This window comes from Podarcis cretensis (genome assembly GCF_951804945.1).
Source record: "Podarcis cretensis genome assembly, chromosome: 7".
In the NCBI taxonomy this organism is placed as follows: domain Eukaryota; kingdom Metazoa; phylum Chordata; class Lepidosauria; order Squamata; family Lacertidae; genus Podarcis; species Podarcis cretensis.
This window is the reverse complement of record NC_137176.1, coordinates 21,520,018-21,540,052: the sequence shown is the minus strand read 5'-3', so window position 1 is coordinate 21,540,052 and position 20,035 is coordinate 21,520,018.

The window sequence follows — 20,035 nt, the reverse complement described above, 5'->3', positions numbered from 1 at the left end:
CTCAGAGGGCGAAGACCTTCAGAAAGTATTGTAGGGAGTGCTCAAGGGGAGATGAACAGTACTAAAACCTGGTATTAAAAAGACTTGTAGAAGATCCCAAAGTGCATCTAAATGAGTTGGCATGATGACCAACAAGAAGAGGTCAAAATGAGGGGATCAAAGGGGAACAAATAAAATCTAGGTAGGTGTGTTTGAGCTTAAGGGAAGGGTTTCATGAGACAAGACCCAGTAATGTGATGAGGAAGGGTCTGGTAAGAGGTAGCTTGGGGCATGTAGACAAGCAAAGATGGTGCATCCAGAAGGTTTATCTTGTAGGTGGTCCTCCTGGATGAATATACCTATCAAAATCAATGACGAGGGCAAACAGCTTACTGGTGAGTCATGCTAGCTTGCCTGGAGATGCTGTTGTTCTGTCTGTTTTGCACTTCCATTTCTTTAGAATTTATAGTTCATGTAGGAAGTTTGTCTCTGGAGCTTGTTGTAGGGGCTTCCAGAGGCAAAAACCTGCATCTGGTGGCTTTTTGATTACCAATAATTTTACCTTTTTGCAATGATTGCATCCAAGCTCTCTACTGAGTCAATTAACTTTCCGGAGCCTCGTGACCTTGTTGGCAAGAAGCTCAAGTATAGAGAAACCAACCAGAACACCATACATAAGGTCAAAGGAGGAGAGCCATTTCTCCTGGTCCTTCACTTTAGTCAAATCCATCTTTGGTCCAGTGCTGAATATAAAATAGAAGCAAGCAGAGAAATCTTCATAGAATATATGCTAGCTCTCTTTATGGATGTGAAAAGAAATGATGGAATTGTAACTGTTATAATATTTCCATGAACTCCAGCAGTAGCAGTAAAAACTTCCATCCACTGACCATTAAACTAGCAAAGTGTATTCAGGGGATGTGGAGGAGCGGGAATAATAATCTTCTAGCTAAAATGAGTGTATATTTACCATTCTCACCCAAGGAGTCCGCTAATCAAATAAATATATTTGATTTTTAATTCTCCACAGCACTCTGTCTCCGTGGAAAGTAGATTAGCAAATGGATTAATAAACAGTAAGTGCATCTGCAGTGTAATTCCACTGAAGTCAATAGAAATACTCTAGGGGTAAATTCAGTCCCACTAATCTTTTGATGTTTGCAGTTCTTTGACTACAGAGGCATTGTTAATCCAGCCCAAAGGTTGGTAGATTAAGGAATACTTTCATTGCTTGTCTGAATAAACAGGTGAAACTAAGTAGGCAAGGCCTTCATACACATTTAAACTTAAAAGGAGTGATAATTTAAAAGCAAAATCAACGTGTTTTCAGGGTATATTTCACAGATATCCCTATATGTGGAGAGGAATTGCCAATGTTCCTGAATATATGGATATTTTGATCTTTGCCCACAGCCATTTCATGTTCCCCAACAAACCATGTATAGATATATTTAATCTATCTGTCTTAAATATTTATACCTTAACCTTTTAAAAAATGGGTTGGTGTTTAATAATTTTGCTGTGTGTATGTGTATAGAATTAGATCAAGGCAGCTAGTCATCATGTACTATATGTAATTTATCAGGCTTCTATGTATAGTTCCCTGTATTTAAATTATATTTTTGAGCATATGTCTTACTCACACTCAGAAAGGATAAAAATCTGTTTTGCTATACACATAAATAGCAAAGGGAAATGTTGTAAATCTTTAACAATGGTGTGATTTCTGTTATTTATATGAGATGTGCCAGCTTTGTCCCACGTGAAGAAGGAAAAAAGGAGTCCTTCTGCCATGATCAATATTAGTTTTTGCAATATTAGTTCTGTAGTGTACTTAATGTGGGGCTGTCTGTGGGGCTGTGCGAAATGTTTCAATAAACTTTGTGAGTTTTATTGAAATAGCTTTCCAGAAGAAGAAGAAGAAGAAGAAGAAGAAGAAGAAGAAGAAGAAGAAGAAGAAGTGGTATATCTTTAGCTATTTCCCATCAGGACTTGAAATTCACTTCAAAGTTCATTTCAGGGAACATTTAAAGGAGCAGCTATGTTAAGGTTGGCAGCAGAAGCAACAGAGAGTCTTGTGACTTATCAATAACTGACAAAAATTGTGCTTCCATTGAATAGAGCCTAGCTCATCCTATGAAGTGTATGAAGTGGCTCATACACTTCAGCTGCTGCTGGCTGCTGCTGCCCATCTTGTACCAAGAGGGAAATAGTATGTTCCATTTATAGTGCAGAACATTGCCCAGGCATAAAAGAGGTGAAATAGCTGAGACAGGACAATGGTGTAGCGTGAAATCAGGCCAAATCTTTATTGACCACAGTGGGTAAACAGGGTTGGAATGGGTGTGCGGCAAGAATCACTTCCTTAATCCACTGTCCATGCTGATGGAATGGCACTCCATTGGGGTTCGGAAGTGCCTCAAACCTCCCCCATGGCAGTCGTCCAGCACTGAATCTTGGTGTGGTCCAAGCCAGGCATTCAGGGTCTTAGAATGAAAGATTCCATCCAAGTAGAGGCCCTAACATGAGGTTAGGTCATGCCTTAGCAAATCATCCCCTCAGGCCCCCTAATGGGCACCCCCTTTACTATGCTGATCCTGCCATATGCAATTTTCTCCCACAAAAGTACTGAATTCTCTCAATGCCTAACATACACAAGCCATATTTCTCTGAGGGAAAGGCAAAGGGAGAAAACCTCAACCAGTGGGCCAACTGAGGTTGGAAGAAGAAGAAAAGCTCACGGGACAAAATAGTCTCAAAACCTTGTGCGTGAGGCTCTTCAAAGGCCTCAGCCACTCCTTCCATTTGTGACATCCTGTGGTATGATTGACATCCCACAACATCTTGTGAGAATGGCAGGGAGCTGCACTTGGTCCCGCAAACCACTTTCTGTTCCCACACCACCAGGCAAAGTGGAGCAAGGCTTATCCTTCCTGTTGGTTGGCCTCCAGACCCAATTCAAGAAGTTGGTTTTGTCTTTGAATTCTCGGGCCTGGTTATTTCAGGGACCAGCCTTCTGCATATTGAGTTCTCGCCCACTTACTATTGCCTTTGGAGGTCCTGCAAAGAGTGCCATCACAGGAGAGGGAAGAATGGGGAAGGATAGGGCCATGCTTTTGCACAGATTGCCCTGAACGTCTGAAATGTGTTCCCCAAGCAAGGAAATATTTTAAGCAGCATACAAACATACAAATATAAAATGATTTCACAGCTTCCATTGAATTTTCTACAGATGTTTTGCCCTAGCAGGAAATATCCTTTCATTTTTGGAGACATTTCAGTAGAAACTCTGGAGAAACACTAACAGCCTTTCAGACAATTAACTTCCTTCGAAGGGCTAGCTCATGTTGGTGTAATTCGGATTTTACTTTAGGTGTAATTCGGATGTGACACTAGTAGAAGTTAATTACTCGGCTGAAGGGGGTGAGATTACAATAGTTGACTTGAGGCTTTGATGTACTAATAATTCAGATAAACCATGAAATTTAGTTTCAGAAGGAAGTGTTACTATCTGACGCATTTTACCTTTTGCATGGAAGTCAGAAATAGCAACCTGTTCTTTATGGGCATTGTAGCCACTAAATGCCATCTTGTGATATAAATTGTCTCCTAATTATTATATGTTAGAGCAGAAATTCATAGTTAGTATCAGTCATATAGTGTCTGGAAATTATTATCAGCTAACAGATAACCTTTGAGTTTTGTGTTATAATAGCTATCTCTGGTACTCTAATTTAAGTGTAATCCAGGGGATGAAGAACTAGTGACATTTTCTTCTTATTGAACACTCTGTCCCCACTTTAATTATACTGAGAATACTAATGAAATTCAGAGACAAAGGATGGAAGTAGATGACTGATAGCCACCTGGCAAATTAAGTGCTTGGAATACTGACTGGAAGTACTTTGTGCTTTGACTTTCTTTAAAATCCCTCATGATTTTGCTGAAAAGGAACTACCAAAATCCCTTTGAATTTAGCTTTAGGCAAAATTCTAACCAGAGATCTGCAGAATCTTGTGGCAAACACTTGCCTCCTCTTATCATCATCATCATCATCATCCCTTCAAATTCTTTAGATGTTTAATCCACACACCAACACAACAACAACAACAACAACAACAACAACAACAACAACAACCTTTTTACAAGGTATAGTAGGTAGAAGCTTGAATTTTGTGTTTAACAATTTCAAATCATTGTCATAGGAATAAGGGAGAAATTTGGTTTGGTTTGCATCTTAATGGAAACGTACCCATTTCACACAACCCGAATGAATACACATAGCTGAAAGCAGTCATTCTTTGAAATCTGCACTTCTCTGAATATTGTAATGCTGTTATCCAAGCAAAAAGAAAATGGATGTTAGGGGAAAGTGTGCATTAAAATGCATGTATTAGTGAAAATAACACCAAAAATGCTTTAGATTGGGGAAAATTGGTTGCAAAAGTGATGTGTAGGTTAGGCAAAATTGCATATTGAAATGCTGGTGAATTTTCAGGAAGATTGTTTTTTTTTTTTTTCTCCTTCTAATCAAACTGATGCAGAAAGGTGAAGAACTGGACCTAAAATTCAGGGAAAGAGAAACTGAGAAAAATCAACTTTAACAAATTCTTCCATCCCAACACTGGATGCATATGAATGTGATAGGCAAGGAGCTGTGTTGCCATCTGATTCTACACACACACACACAAACAAACAAATGGGGTTTTCTTCTAAATAAGTGTGCACAGTATCATAACCATTGCACACTACTCTTAGTGGCAGCAGCTGTCCAGAGGATGTCTCCAGGTCAGCTGTCTGAAAACTCTAGTGGAAAAGCTACATGCAGACCACTGATCTGAGAGATTGCTTGCTTGAGTTTGCAAAATGCCCAACTTGATTCTTGGATATGAAATTCAAATTAGCTTCTGCTCTAGCCCCAATTTATAGTTTTGAGCAAAAATGGCTTCATTCTAAAAATATATTTAATCACATTCTTTGTTAAATTTCAGTATGAATAGTTCTTTAGATTCCCAGGTTTCTGTCACTTTGCATACATTCTGAAATTCTTTCCTTGCCTAAGACTTGAAGCCTAAGTAATTTACGGTGTTCTCATGCATTCCTGAATCTAAAGCTATCGTATAGTTTTTAAAAAGATATTACTGTTGTTCTGTAAATTTATCCAATTATTATGTTAACAATTTTGGCATTTTTTTAAAGCCCCATTATTTCTTTTGATTATTATTTTTTAATCCATTACAATTTTAATATCCCCTCCCTCCCCCATTTCAAAAGCTCTTCTGTATCAGGGAAAATGTGTGTCTCTAATGCATATATATGTTTAATCTCTTTCCTTGTTTGCTTTTGCCAGTTTGACAGACATGGCCTGTGTTTGGCAGCCAAAAGAAGTGGTTTCCCTAGCAACGGGATCCGTGTAAAATCTCTCTGAACACCTGTTCTCTCCACTCTCATTTCGTTCAGCTAAGCACTGTACACTTGAAAAATAGGGTGTCTACCCCAAGGTGTCACTCAAAGAATTCAACTGAATGGTGACAAGGGCTGTGTTGAAAGACCCACCTGACTTTTTTAGGCAGACACACCTACAACATGTGTGAATTTTTTTGTTCTTAATATGGGTAATTGCTATCTATTTTCCCCTCATTGTTTCGTATTTTTTCTGTCTGGAGTCGTAGCTGTCAGAGACATAATTTAAACTTGAGAAACCCAGCAAGGAATAGCAGGCATTTTCAGAGCGTGAAATGACAATACATTACTGACACTGCTGCTCCATTGTCACCCTTAGGCTTTCCAGGCACACACAATTCATAATTCATAAAGCATCACGACAGAAAAGGGCAATGTAACCGAGCGCTCAAGAAAAAGACTGCCATATTTTGGAATACACACACACACACACACATACAGTCATACCTCAGGTTACAAATGCTTCAGGTTGTGCAATTTCGGGTTGCGCACCGTGCCGAACCCGGAAGTACCGGAATGGGTTACTTCTGGGTTTCGGCACTTGCACATGTGCAGAAGCACCAAATTGCGATGTGCACACGTGGCACTGCGGGTTGCAAATGCTGCAGGTTGCGAACATGCTTCCCACACGGATCACTTTCGCAACCCGAGCGTCCACTGTAAATATATGTTAGATTCCTCGACTTAAAGTTGTACAATTCCACAGCACCTCCTGCCATGATTTGAAACTTGTTGTTAAATTACCATCTTATTATCTGCCTATATGAAAGTCAGCTTCCCCAGCATCTTGTCAACACGCTGCTTTATGGTTGGTGAACCTATGCCCACCGCTAACCAAGATGTTGCTGGACTATAAAGCCCATCATCCCTGACCATGGACCATGATGACAGGGGCTGATGGGAGTTGGAGTCTAATAACAAATGGAGGGCCTTCCCTGTTCTTGAGTGATGATGAAACAGAACCCAGGCAGGGCTATTGCAGAGAAGAGCTGTCCTGGTTTCCATTGTTTCCCAATTGGCTGTGGGACAACAGTAAGAGATTGGAACTGGGATACAATTAAGATAAGCAAAACCTGCCCCTCAAACTAAACAAGGATGGGGGCAAGGGGAAGTTGTAGTACCACCCTGATTTTATCACTGGATATACACTTAAATCACCCCCATACCTGCCATTCATTCTTTTTGGGGAAATAAAATATTGCAGCTGGAGACAATGTTGCTACGGGGAGAAAACATGAAAACAGCTCACTCCTCCCCTGACATTAGATTTCAAAACAAATATTTTATAACTTTTTTTTGAAAAAAAGTATTCATTTTGACACCTCTTTTTTGGAGCAGACAAATGCATAGGGGGGAAAAAAATCAGAGAACTGTGAAACTCAAATAATAAGGGTATTCCAAGCTGTGCATTAGTCTGAGTGGTGTGAATCAGGTCAGTTCATATCACAACCCTCAAAGAACGAATTCGCCAAGCAACCACTCCCTCTTAACTGTCCAGGGGTCCTTTACCTTTACCTTTTCCTACTGCAGGAATTTTTCCACATGGTTTTATGGGTACAGTGGTACCTCGGGTTAAGAACTTAATTCATTCTGGAGGTCCGTTCTTAACCTGAGGTACCACTTTAGCTAATGGGGCCTCCCGCTGCCACCGTGCCGTGGCGGCACAATTACTGTTCTCATCCTGAAGCAAAGTTCTTAACCCGAGGTACTATTTCTGGGTTAGCGGAGTCTGTAACCTGAAACGTCTGTAACTTGAAGCGTCTATAACCTGAGGTACCACTGTACTTCAGTTGTCCCCGTTGTCTGCTAAGAGTTCAGCTGATGACTCCTCATATGTTTGATTACACACTGCTCAGACTCTAACCTGCTCAAACAATTTACACAGAGCTAGAAGGGAGGGTTTGGGTCATGCAGAAAGCACACTCACCTCCTAATCCAAACACTAGACCAGCACACTTTGTGCGCACAGGCCAAATATGGGAAGAAGTGAACAGCAAAGCTGTACTGCAGGGATAGCCAATGTGGTACAACCCCACCCCCTCCAGAAAAAGTTTTGGACTACAATTCTTATATTCCCCAGTCAGCATGGTCAGTCGTCAGGGGTGAGGAGAACTAAGGTTGAATGACATCAGCAGGGCATCTTGTTCCTGTTGCTACACAGACTCCCTCTCCATGAGAGCCTTAAGATGGCTTGCGCACTGCAAATATCAATCTAAAGGTATCAGAGGGAGGACGATTGTGTTGAAGTACCATTGAATGTAAAGAAAACCTCATTGATTTTCATCACAAAATGCAAAACTATATCAAGAAATAGTAAGTGTCAAATAAACAGTAGAAGTAAACAGTGCTTTTTTTTCTGGGGCTACGCATACCCCTAAACATTTGGTGAATGAGGTGCAGTATTTCAATATGAGTAGGAAAATGACAGTACCCCTAAACATTTTTTTTATTTTTAGAAAGAAGCACCAGAAGTAAAACAGAGTGCACTTATTCATGCCATTTAAAAGCACTTGAGTGAGCAAAATTCATTTTGAATTCATGTGGTATATGTTGCTTTTGTTTTCTTATTGGTTCATAGTCTATACATTCCTATGACCCACTGGATAATCAGCATCGACATAGGAAATGCTTCTTCCTTTCTTCCCTATACAGCCAACAAAATGCATACAAATTGTTCTGAAATATCATTTTGAGAAAGCAGACTCTTTTTGTCAGAGTGTAGTTAATTTTTTTTGTCAGATTGTAGTTAGTTTTCCAGTCACTGATAGCAATGCCCTCAGCAGCACTTGGTCTAAGCTCAGAGAAAATACTCCATGACAAAGAAGTCAGCAGCTGAATTTCAAAAGCCACCACAGCCGCATTATCTTTTTTTTTCTATTTGTGGAAAAAAATGTAAAGATTCTCAACTTGCACTTTAACTTTATCCTGCAGCACATCCATTGTGATAGAAAGATCAATCTTGCTAAGTATTAGTTAAGCTCTCCCAATGTGAAACACATATTTACTGTCTTTTTAACTGGAGTAATGATGCAGGGAAACATGCAGATATGAAAGTTTTGTTCTTATACTTTTATTGTGCATTTTGGTCCCAGTTGGAACCCTCAAGTATGGCTAAAAAAAGAATTTGAGACTATTGGGGGAAATGGAAAAACAGAAGAGGGATAATTGAATGGAACATTCTGAAAAAAAGTATGGCAGGCTCGCTGGCACAATGAATAGGAGCATTGCCTGCTTCTTGGGAGAAAAGCGATGACAAACCTAGACAGCATCTTAAAAAGCAGAGACATCACCTTGCCAACAAAGGTCCGTATAGTTAAAGCTATGGTTTTCCCAGTAGTGATGTATGGAAGTCAGAGCTGATTGCTGAAGAATTGATGCTTTTGAATTATGGTGCTGGAGGAGACTCTTGAGAGTCCCATGGACTGCAAGAAGATCAAACCTATCCATTCTGAAGGAAATCAGAAGAGAAGACTCCATGGAAAAGACCCTGATGTTGGGAAAGATTGAGGACACAAGGAGAAGGGGACGCAGAGGACAAGATGGTTGGACAGTGTTCTCAAAGCTACCAGCATGAGTTTGACCAAACTGCGGGAGGCAGTGGAAGACAGGAGTGCCTGGCATGCTCTGGTCCATGGGGTCATGAAGAGTCGGACATGACTAAACGACTAAACAACAAAACAACAACAACACTTAAGAAATATCATTTTGAGAGCTCAATACATCAAAATTTAAAGGAAACTAAATATGAAGCAAATAGATACCAACAGCATTTGGGGGAAATTGAATGAAAATAATCAAAATGCAATCAATAATTTTTCATTAAAAATGAAAGAATAAGACTAAGCACCATCAGATGGACCCAGGACTACCATCAAATAAGTGGCCTGGAAAGGGAATACTGGTTAATCCACTGTTTTGACACCACAAGTTGCAGTTGTGGGCTGGCAATGTAATTGGACCCAGGGTACTATGGGGAAAGAGTGTTATCAGTAAACAAACCTTTACCATGTTTTGATATCCAGACGTTGAACTGGGAAGCCATAGCGGCACAATGGAGAAGCTCACATTATAATGACTTTCCAGTTGCCCATAAAACTGAGCCCCAATGAAAACTGATGCATCAAACACATGCAACACAAAGCACAGATGGGTGGACATGCCCCACTTTCCGCACAGTGAATATTGCACTGTAGCCGTGTCTGCTATGAACATCCTTTTCTTTTCCACACAGCTGTTTCTACTTATAGTCTTAATCACGGCCGGTAGAATTCTGACAGGCTGTGATCACCCTGTCACAAATGACAGAAGACAACCCCTTTAGATTCCTGAATGTCACAGCTCTGCACATCATTTCCATCCAAATGTCATGAGCTCTCACAAGTCCCCGCCTCAATCACTGAGCTCAAATAGCTTCAGAATATCTATCAAACCAAGACAGTCAAGGTTATGAGGCCATCTTTCTGTGCATAGGTCCCCAGGATTAATTATCGTCAAACTCCACAGGAGTTTTGTAGGCTTCCTAAGTGCTGGGTTGCAGCCCTCAATTTTCATTAACAATTATACAAGTTAAACAAAATACCAAAGGGGCTAATTCAAGCCATCCTGTACAATGCACCACATAGGAAGGAGGGTTAGCAGCAAGTGACACAGACACAAAAAGTCTTCTTCTTATATGGCAATCACTCGTAGCTGAGTAAAATTGTCTTCCATAAACACGGTTTTAACAGTGAGTCCGTAAGTGACTGTGGAGGCCAATTCTGGACCCACACGTCATTCCACAGTGGGGACATAGGTTTCTGGGCAGGAGCTGATCATGGCAAGGGTTTGCCAAACATGCCTTCCTCTTATTGTGTTTCTCCCTTTCATCCTGAGTTTGAGCATCTTTCAAAGCCCATGACATCTTTGGTAAAGGCTGTTCTCCAACTGGAGCGCTCACGGGCCAGTGTTTCCAAGTTGTTGGTGTTTATACTACATTTTTAAAAGATTTTCCTTGAGAGAGTCTTTAAACTTCTTTTGTTGACCACCAGCATTACACTTTCCATTTTTAAGTTCAGAATAGAGTAGTTGCTTTGGAAGGCGATAATCAGGTATTCAAACAACATGACAAGTCTAAAGAAGTTGATGTTGAAGAATCATTGGTGATCTTTGCTTCTTCCTGTACACTGGCATTAGTTAGCCTGTCATCCCAAGTGATGTGCAAAAAAATTCAGAGACACTGTTGATGGAATCTTTTGAGGAGCTGGAGATGGCATTTATAAGTGGTCCATATTTCACAATCATACAGTAAGGTTGGTAGTACAATGACACATGAAGTAGTACACCGAGGGGTGGGAGTGTGGCAAGAGAATGTATCAGCAACCCCAGAAGAGTGTGTGTGCATGCACACGAGTGCACATGAATGTACAGACCTATGTTTGATATAAGCACTTCCCACACAATGGCAGATAGAGCATGGGGCATACTTATCCTCAACCATGTTGATGATGGTTTTACAATGCAGATTTAAATCACGTCTGCACTGTGCGTACATCACTATCTTCAGTTGACTTAATTGCACATCATGTTCTCCTTTCAAAAGAACAGATTTCTTTCTACAGCAGCATAATGTAGATCTGAATCATTGCTGCACTATTCATTCAACTGCACGAACTTGCAAATAGTTTCTCTGCTGACTTTTGAAAAAAAAGCTCCTTTTTATTTGCTATATTGTATTTTTTCCGATACAGTGAAAACAGTCTCAGACTTTCTGCCTGTTTGGGACATTGCTAATACGATAATATGCTATTTTCACAAACAGAGTGGAAAACCATAAAATAGTCTTAGCGTCCTTAAATATTACTTCAAATACACTTTATTCAACATTATAACCCTTCATTTGATATGTTAGTCTTTCATTACAAATATGTCAAGTAAATGGGTCAAAAAATATATAATTTGGGGGGAGAACATAGGCTTTTCACACTATTCACAGTCGTGAGTAATATCAAAAACAATTCTTCATCCTATAAAAGTATTGTGTAATTATCCATCTTATTCGGAAGGATCAAGATTAGATTTTCAGGGGCAACCATTGAATTTATTTAATAAAAAGTGACCACTAAAACTGTGACATCTGGGCAACTCCTAGGCTGGGATCCTTTCCCTTCTGCTATAATACACTCCTGTGAGTAAGATATCAGCTATTATAGATTTGAACAGCAGTTTGGCTGATTTTGACATTGATTGAAATTTATCAACCTCTCTTCCATACACTGTTCGAGCCTGGATGGATGTTAATACATTTCCCAAACCTTATCTCTTCTGATGCTACCTGAAAGGCAGTCTTTGTCTTGAATTATGGGCAAATTCAGTGCAATGCCATTCATGCTACTCGTAAGGGTTCTTGGGTGGTGGTAGGTTTTGGATTGGGGAAAGAGATTTAACCCTTGATCCCCCACAATGGTTGCCTGAAAAGGAAAACTCAATTGGTATGAATGGAAGCTTTTCTTTCGTTGCAAATAGGAAGTAGGTCCCTTAATCCTAATTGGAACCATAGGAGGAAGCAAAGATTTAATGCCCCCACCTCCTCCTATAACTCTTATCTGAATAGCTCCTCCTGTGCTTGCTATATATATATATATATTTAAGAAACAGCAGCCATTCATGCAATTATCAGTTTGGTTTGATCTGAAGAATATGAGCTATGAGTTAATAGGCCCCTTGTTTAAATCTGCTTTCAGACCTAAACTCACTAGATGACTTTGACAATCAATTGTTATCCCTTGCTGCACTTGCATCTGAATAGGAATGTCCAATCTCTTAGGGACGTTGCAATGATCAACTGGGTAATAAGGCTTCTGAGCATTAAAACACACATCTCTGACTGCTAAGAAGAAATATGCCAGTTCAGGAGAAGAAGAAGACACAGGAAAAATTACTTATTAAAAAGTAATTAATAAAAAATACTTCTCCCAAAAAAATTCTGCACAAAATTATATGCATGGCAGTGTCCCAGACCAATATAAGGAACAACTGGTATTAAAGATGTAAAATGCTGGGTTAAAAAACATCCATTGATTTATTGGTGTGATTAAACGACTAATTCATTCATCAAAGTTTAAAAATGTGGCTTTATAATTGGTTTTTAATTGGAGCCCTCTGCAAGGGTATTAAGTGCTGATGGCATTGTTATAAAGAATTTATTCATATGCTGAGTCCATCAGTGCATTTTGGATGCTTTTATAATATGAGATCTGTCAGTGTAATTTCTCCATTGTTCCCACACACAGGCTATTAAGAATCCAAGCCCATTATTACCATTGTCAGATGACGTGTACAAAATGGCTTCCTTGTCATATTTGGCTGTTGTGTCATTACACAACAGGGAAGGAGAGGCATTATCCCACACTGCAAGGTACAGTGGTGCCTCACAAGACGAAATTAATCCATTCCGTGAGGCTCTTCGTATAGCGGTTTTTTCGTCTTGCGAAGCAAGCCCATTGACAGCTTAGCGGATTAGCGCTATTAGCGGTTTAGCGGCTTTTAGCGGATCAGCTGATAAGCGGCTTATCAGAGGATCAGCTGATAAGCGGCTTAAGACTTAGGAAAAGGGGGGGAAAGGGAAAAAAACCGGCAGGAACTCGCAATACATTTTCGTCTTGCGAAGCAAGCCCATAGGGAAATTCGTTTTGCGAAGCGCCTCCAAAACGGAAAACCCTTTCGTCTAGCGGGTTTTCCGTCTTGCGAGGCGTTCGTCTTGTGGGGCACCACTGTATTCTCAGTGGTGGCACCCACATGGCCTTGCCTAAAAAATGTTATTCTGCTCTTGAGAGTCCCATGGACTGCAAGAAGGTCAAACCTATCCATTCTGAAGGAAATCAGCCCTGAGTGCTCACCGGAAGGACAGATCCTGAAGCTGAGGCTCCAATACTTTGGCCACATCATGAGAAGAGAAGACTCCCTGGAAAAGCCCCTGATGCTGGGAAAGATTGAGGGCACAAGGACAAGGGGACGAAGGAGGACGAGGTGGTTGGACATTGTTCTCGAAGCTACCAGCATGAGTTTGACCAAACTGCGGGGGCAGTGGAAGACAGGAGTGTCTGGCGTGCTCTGGTCCATGGGGTCACGAAGAGTCGGACACAACTAAACAACTAAACAACAACAAAGCAAAAATGAGTCCTTCTTTCACAATCCTATTGTCCACACCTTTGTGGGTACATGTGTGCACATGCATATGCCGCCTCCAACATTCATTCTGTTTTCTCTTTAGGGTTTTCTGACTGCAGTCCATTCCCCTGTTTCCTCCACTCAGCTGCAAGGGATGGAAGAAAGGAGCAGTAATAGGCAGGTTGCAGGCTGCTATTTGCATGGAAAAGAAAGCTTGCCTTGGCAAGACTGAGGACTGCAACGCAGGTCAATGGGTCCTAAGGTTCTGAGAATGAGTTCCTAATCCTTAAAAAAGTGTAGCCACAGGAAGTACTTGTCTAGACTATTAACTCCCCCATCTACTCTTTTTTTTTTTAACAATTGGGGAAGATATCTCTGTTGTTGTTGTTTTCCAAAATATGTTTACAGTGGACGCTCGGCTTGTGAACATGATCCTTGAGGGAGGCACGTTCGCAACCCACCACGTTCGCAACCTGCAACATTCGCAACCTGCAGACCACATCTGTGAACGCGCGGGTCGTGATTCGGGGCTTCTGCGCATGTGCAAAGAGCGATTTAGTGTTTCTGCACATGCATGAGACCAAAACCTGGAAGTAACCCATTCCAGTACTTCCGGGTTTTGGCATGTCCGTAACCCGAAAACGCACAACTTGAAGTGTCTGTAACCTGAGGTATGACAGTGTTATTTTACATTGATTTACATTAAGATCATATAACATACAATTTACATCAAAATCTATTTATTGATCTTGGCAACTTCCCATCCTTACATCTGTGATGGTCTAATTCACTCTCCTCCCTGCTGCCTGCCTCTTAACATTATTTATTTACCGAAATCCTATATTACAGTCTTTTCTGTTTTCTTGCCATTCCTTATAAGTCAAAACCTGTTTGAAATTTTATTTGGCTGTATTGCGTTCTTATATAAACTGCAAAGGGTTTCCATTCTTCCACAAATATTTCATCTTTGTGATTCCTTATTTTATCTGTGATTTCTGCAATTTCTGAGTACTCCAGTAGCTTCAGTACCCCTTCCTCCTTTGCTGGGATTTCTGATGCTTTCCATTTTTGCACGGAAGGTATCCTGGCTGCAGTGATGGCGTATGAAAACAATTTTACCAACTTTTTTTAGGGGGGGGGGGTCTCTTTTTTTAAAGCTCTGCCAGCTTAGGTTTTTACTAGCTTCTTTGCACTGTTTACCATATTAATGATATGTTATTGTCTGTGTTGGTGTTTGTAATGAGCTAAACTAATGACACTCATTTTCAGTGGTAGAATGTATTGTCTAATTAGGTTGTAATCCTAAACACACTTTAGTAGACCCCATTGAACTAAGTGGGATTTAATGCTGGACTAAGGATTGGACATGTCATGGCTGACTCTAACCAGATTGTAGACATATGTCACACTTAGCACAGAAAATCACAATAAATGGAAACGCTGTTTGCAAACATTGGCATGCGGTTTGATTGAGGGGTGGACAGAAGATATAGATTGTGTTAAATTTTGTAACTGGTTTTGTAATGGATGTAATGGATTTCCTCTTGGGAAATTATTATTATTATTATTATTATTATTATTATTATTATTATTATTATATACTTCCTTTACCCAAAGATCAGGTAGTTTGTTTACAGTAAAAGTAAATTTTCTCTCTTTCTCACTTGGTGTGTGTGATTTACGATTTCCCCTGCTTCTCTCTTTAATTTATTACTGTTCAGAAAGCCTATTTGGTAATTGAGACCATTTGTATTCTTGAAACAATCCTTGATAATATGAAAGGCTCTCTACTTAATCTAATTGAGTTCTCTACTCCATCTTTCTGTTCATCTAATGTCAGGCAACAAAATGTTGGCGAAGGACCTGATCCGAAGGTTAGTGTAGTAAATTGGAGACTGGCTCCAATAGGCTGGGTAGCGTTGCCACTTAAATTTCATTTTATTTGGTATATTACATTCCCTTAAGGAAATTAAGCCTGTGATCCACAAACCATTCACTTCAATTATGTTTGCTTTTAGCACAGCATTTTGGAAATCTGTCCATATATCAGCAGAATTAGGCCATCAGTTAAAAGCAAAACTATATCCTGATTAAACTTTGTTGTTATTATTAATCACTCCATGTATAGCTACATAATCAATTAAAATGAATTAACCTCAGTCAAGTTACCTATTTGAGGATATGGAAAGGTACATTCTTGGAAGAGTATTTGTGAAGAAGAATGACTTTCTTAAATTTGTAGTTGAAAATGTGATCCTCCCTTAGATCACTGATATCCCCCCAGATACAAGCATGACTCTAAGCAAACTCCCATTGGCTCTTGTAGTGATCCCTGCCTTCACGAGTGCTCTTTGGAAAGTAAACATGAAAACACCATTTTGGAATAGTGCTGGTCTTGGGATCCCAGCAAATTGCCAAGCACTATGCCTTCTGATGCTGGCCCTAAGACACACACAAAAATAGATGTTGTGTAGGACCTTTGATATACTACAAGGGTGGCACTGTGGGTTAAACCACAGAGCCAAGGGCTTGCTGATCAGAAGGTCGGCGGTTCGAATCCCCACAATGGGGTAAGCTCCCGTTGCTCGGTCCTTGGTCCCTGCTCCTGCCAACCTAGCAGTTCAAAAGCACGTCAAAGTGTAAGTAGATAAATAGGTACCGCTCTGGCAGGAAGGTAAACGGTGTTTCCGTGCACTGCTCTGGTTCGCCAGAAGCGGCTTAGTCATGCTGGCCACATGACCTGGAAGCTGTACGCCAGCTCCCTTGGTCAATAAAGCGAGATGAGCGCCGTAACCCCAGAGTTGGCCACAACTGGACCTAATGGTCAGGGGTCCCTTTACCTTTACGTAGGACCTTTGATGAAGTCAGGAGAATTGGCGAATGACCTCAGTTTATACATTGAGCTTGACTATCCAATTCACACTACAACATCCAGAAAGCGATCGCGACATGAGGTTGTGAAGTATAGATGAAAGCCACTAGTTATCTGTGAGGAACATTCAGATGTCATTAATTTAGTGCCACTAGGTGTCACCATATAAATAGTCCTGAAAGATTCATCAGACAGTAATTTTCGGGGGGGGGAGGAGGGAGAGAGAAACAAATGGAATGTTATTTCAATTTACACAGGGAGAGCATGCATCTACCATACATAGCAGAGGAACTGGACTGCTTTTCTGTGATGTTAAAATTAATCAGGTTCATCACCTAACACTGAAATGATAAATATATTCTTCTCACAAGCAAAATGAAACTGAGATTTATAACTCTCCTGTGCTTACTTTTAAAGCAATAAATTAAACTTCTCTGTGCCTGCTTCTTTGTAATAAGTAAATATAGTCATATGAGATATTTCCCCATATTAAATATAGTCATATGAAATATTTCCATATATATATATAATGTTAGTGTCAGAACAAAGGATGACTTCCATATAAGGCAATGCAGGAAAACTTCGTTGTGATTGCCTTTCTCTGTGTAACCTATACCTCAGCTTATTGATTAGGTATTTAGAAACAATTCAAGTGGAATATTTGCTGTCATGGCAACTCTATGTTCATTACAGCAATCCTGGTAGGAATATCTGTGAATAACTCAACAGGTGCACTGGCAATGCACAACCTATAACAGGCATAGGCAAACTTGGCCCTCCGGATGTTTTGGGACTACAACTCCCATGATCCCTAGCTAACAGGACCAGTGGTCAGGGATGATGGGAACTGTAGTCCCCAAACATCTGGAGGGCCAAGTTTGCCTATGCCTGACCTATAAATAACTCAGTATTTGAGTCCAAAAATCCACATTAGGGCAATAACTTTCTTAGAGTCAACCAAAATATCACCATATAGTGTGCAAGCTTTCAAGGGCTACAGAACTCTTTGTCGGGCCAGAGGTGTGGCAGGGTGGGAAGAAAAATAGTTGGCTGATAGTAAAGCATGGCTGTGCATTTCATACGAGATTACATATGCAGGTGCCGCTGTGGTCTAAACCACTGAGCCTAGGGCTTGCCGGTCAGAAGATTTGAATCCCCGTGACGGGGTGAGCTCCCGTTGCTGGGTCCCAGCTCCTGCCAACTTAGCAGTTTGAAAGCACGTCAAACTGCAAGTAGATAAATAGGTACTGCTCCAGTGGGAAGGTAAACGGTGTTTCTGTGTGCTGCTCTGGTTTCACCAGAAGCGGCTTAGTCATGTTGGTCACATGACCCGGAAAAACTGTCTGCGGACAAGTCAGCTCCCTCTGCCAGTAAAGCGATCTTTTTTAAAAACGACAACTCTAGAGTTGTTCGCAACTGGACTTAGCTGTCAGGGGTCCTTTACCTTTTTACATATGCACTTTACATTTAAAGCAGTACCATACCACTTTAAACAGTCATGGCTCCTTCTAAAGAATCATGGGAACTGTAATTTGTTGGGGCTGCTGAAAATGGTTAGTAGATCCCTGTTTCCCTAACAGAGCCACACTTCCCAGGGGTCCCAGGAAGAAGGGTTGATTGTTGTCTCGCTCTCCTCCCTCTGGGCACTCCCTAAATCTGTTCTAGGAGTTCCCCAATCCTCTTGAGAAAGCTTTGGGGAGGTTGGTGAAAGGGGAGGAGATAGAGTCCAATGCTTGAATACTCTCTGAGTCATATATAAAGGTAAAGGTAAAGGGACCCCTGACCATTAGGTCCAGTCATGACCGACTCTGGGGTTGCGGCGCTCATCTCGCTTTACTGGCTGAGGGAGCCGGCGTACAGCTTCCGGGTCATGTGGCCAGCATGACCAAGCCACTTCTGGTGAACCAGAGCAGCACACGGAAATGCTGTTTACCTTCCCACCGGAGCAGTACCTATTTATCTACTTGCACTTTGACGTGCTTTCGAACTGCTAGGTTGGCAGGAGCAGGGACCGAGCAACGGGAGCTCACCCCGTCGCGGGGATTTGAACCACCGACCTTCTGATCGGCAAGTCCTAGGCTCTGTGGTTTAACCCACAGTGCCACCTGCGTCCCGTGTCTTGTATAATTTAGCCCATTATTACGTGGAAGCCTCATTAGATTCTGGAGATACTTCCTAAACAAGGGGGTAAACCGACAAAGAAAGGAAGATATTAAATTCTGTATTTACTGACCACTTCTTAAATGCATTAAGTTGTGAACTTTCCTGGGATCTGCGGATGAGAGGTGGTATATAAATTTAACAAACAAACACTTGCCGCTTGTGATAACCTGAGCCAAATTTGTCAGAAGAGTCCAGGGTAACTCTAAGATGCTCTACAAAATAGAGAATCATTGCAACAACAGCATCCTCCTCTGTGGCATTTATTGCTTTATGAAGGTGGGGAATTAGGTAAAATACTGCTTTAATGTTTCCTTTTATTTGCTTGACATTGTATTCCTGAATAAGTCTTTTCTGAACAGTTGGCTCCAGAGAGCTGCTCACATCTATTGTCAGTCATACAGTTTTGCCTGATTGATGGAATACGTTATGGTTTCTATAATAAGGGCAATTGGTGGTGAGTGGGTTGGAAACTCACTTTCATGTGGCGAGAAAAATAAGTGCAGATCCACAGAAAGTAACTTCTGGGACATCTATAACACTGTCTGTACCCTAAGATCTCTTCCCCTGCCTAGCAAAGCACAAATTTGGTTTCTCATTTTTTTCAATTCTGAAGTTTGGCTATCCATATTTCCACATAATGACTGTGTTTTTTAATCCTCAATAAAAACTTTCTCTTAATATTCAAATTTGTAATGTGCTTTTGCCTAATATGCACATGTCACAATGCACATTTTCTCTAATAAAATACGTGTTTGTATGTTATATTCACTAATGCATGCATTTTTATGCACATATAAACCTAGGGTGTGCATTTTTGAACACATTACTTGACTGGAAAAGTGCATTGCAAAATTCAAGGATGTGTGAATATCAAAGGATGATAACTAGTGATAATCTAGTGATAACGCGTCAGCCAGCTACTCTGGCTGTACCTCCTCCTCCTCTCCCATTATTTCCCAACTTTTCCCCTCATATTCCTGTGATCTCCCTCAAACCCCTGTTGTAATTCTGAACCGTCTTCTTCTCTGGAAGGGTCAGGCTGGGGAGACGATCTGCACCATTCCTCCTTTGCCCAGTCCCTGACACACATATTTTATTTTATTTATTTTTTTATTTATTTTATTTATTTTATTTTATTTTATTTATTTTATTTATTTATTTTGAAAAGTGCAAATTAGGTTTGTTTTCCTTTAAATGAGAAGTGAATCAAATTTCTCCCCACTCCCTAGTCCTCATATGTGTAGATGCCAGCTTTTTCCATTGTGCCACCTCAGCTGTGGAAATCTCTCAATTGCACGGTAAATTCTGTTCAGGCTTATTATTGTTGTTGTTGTTGTTGTTGTTGGCAGCATCATCAAAGTTAAGCTTGGTTGATTTGGTAGATATTTTATTTATACAAGCATAAGAAGAGCT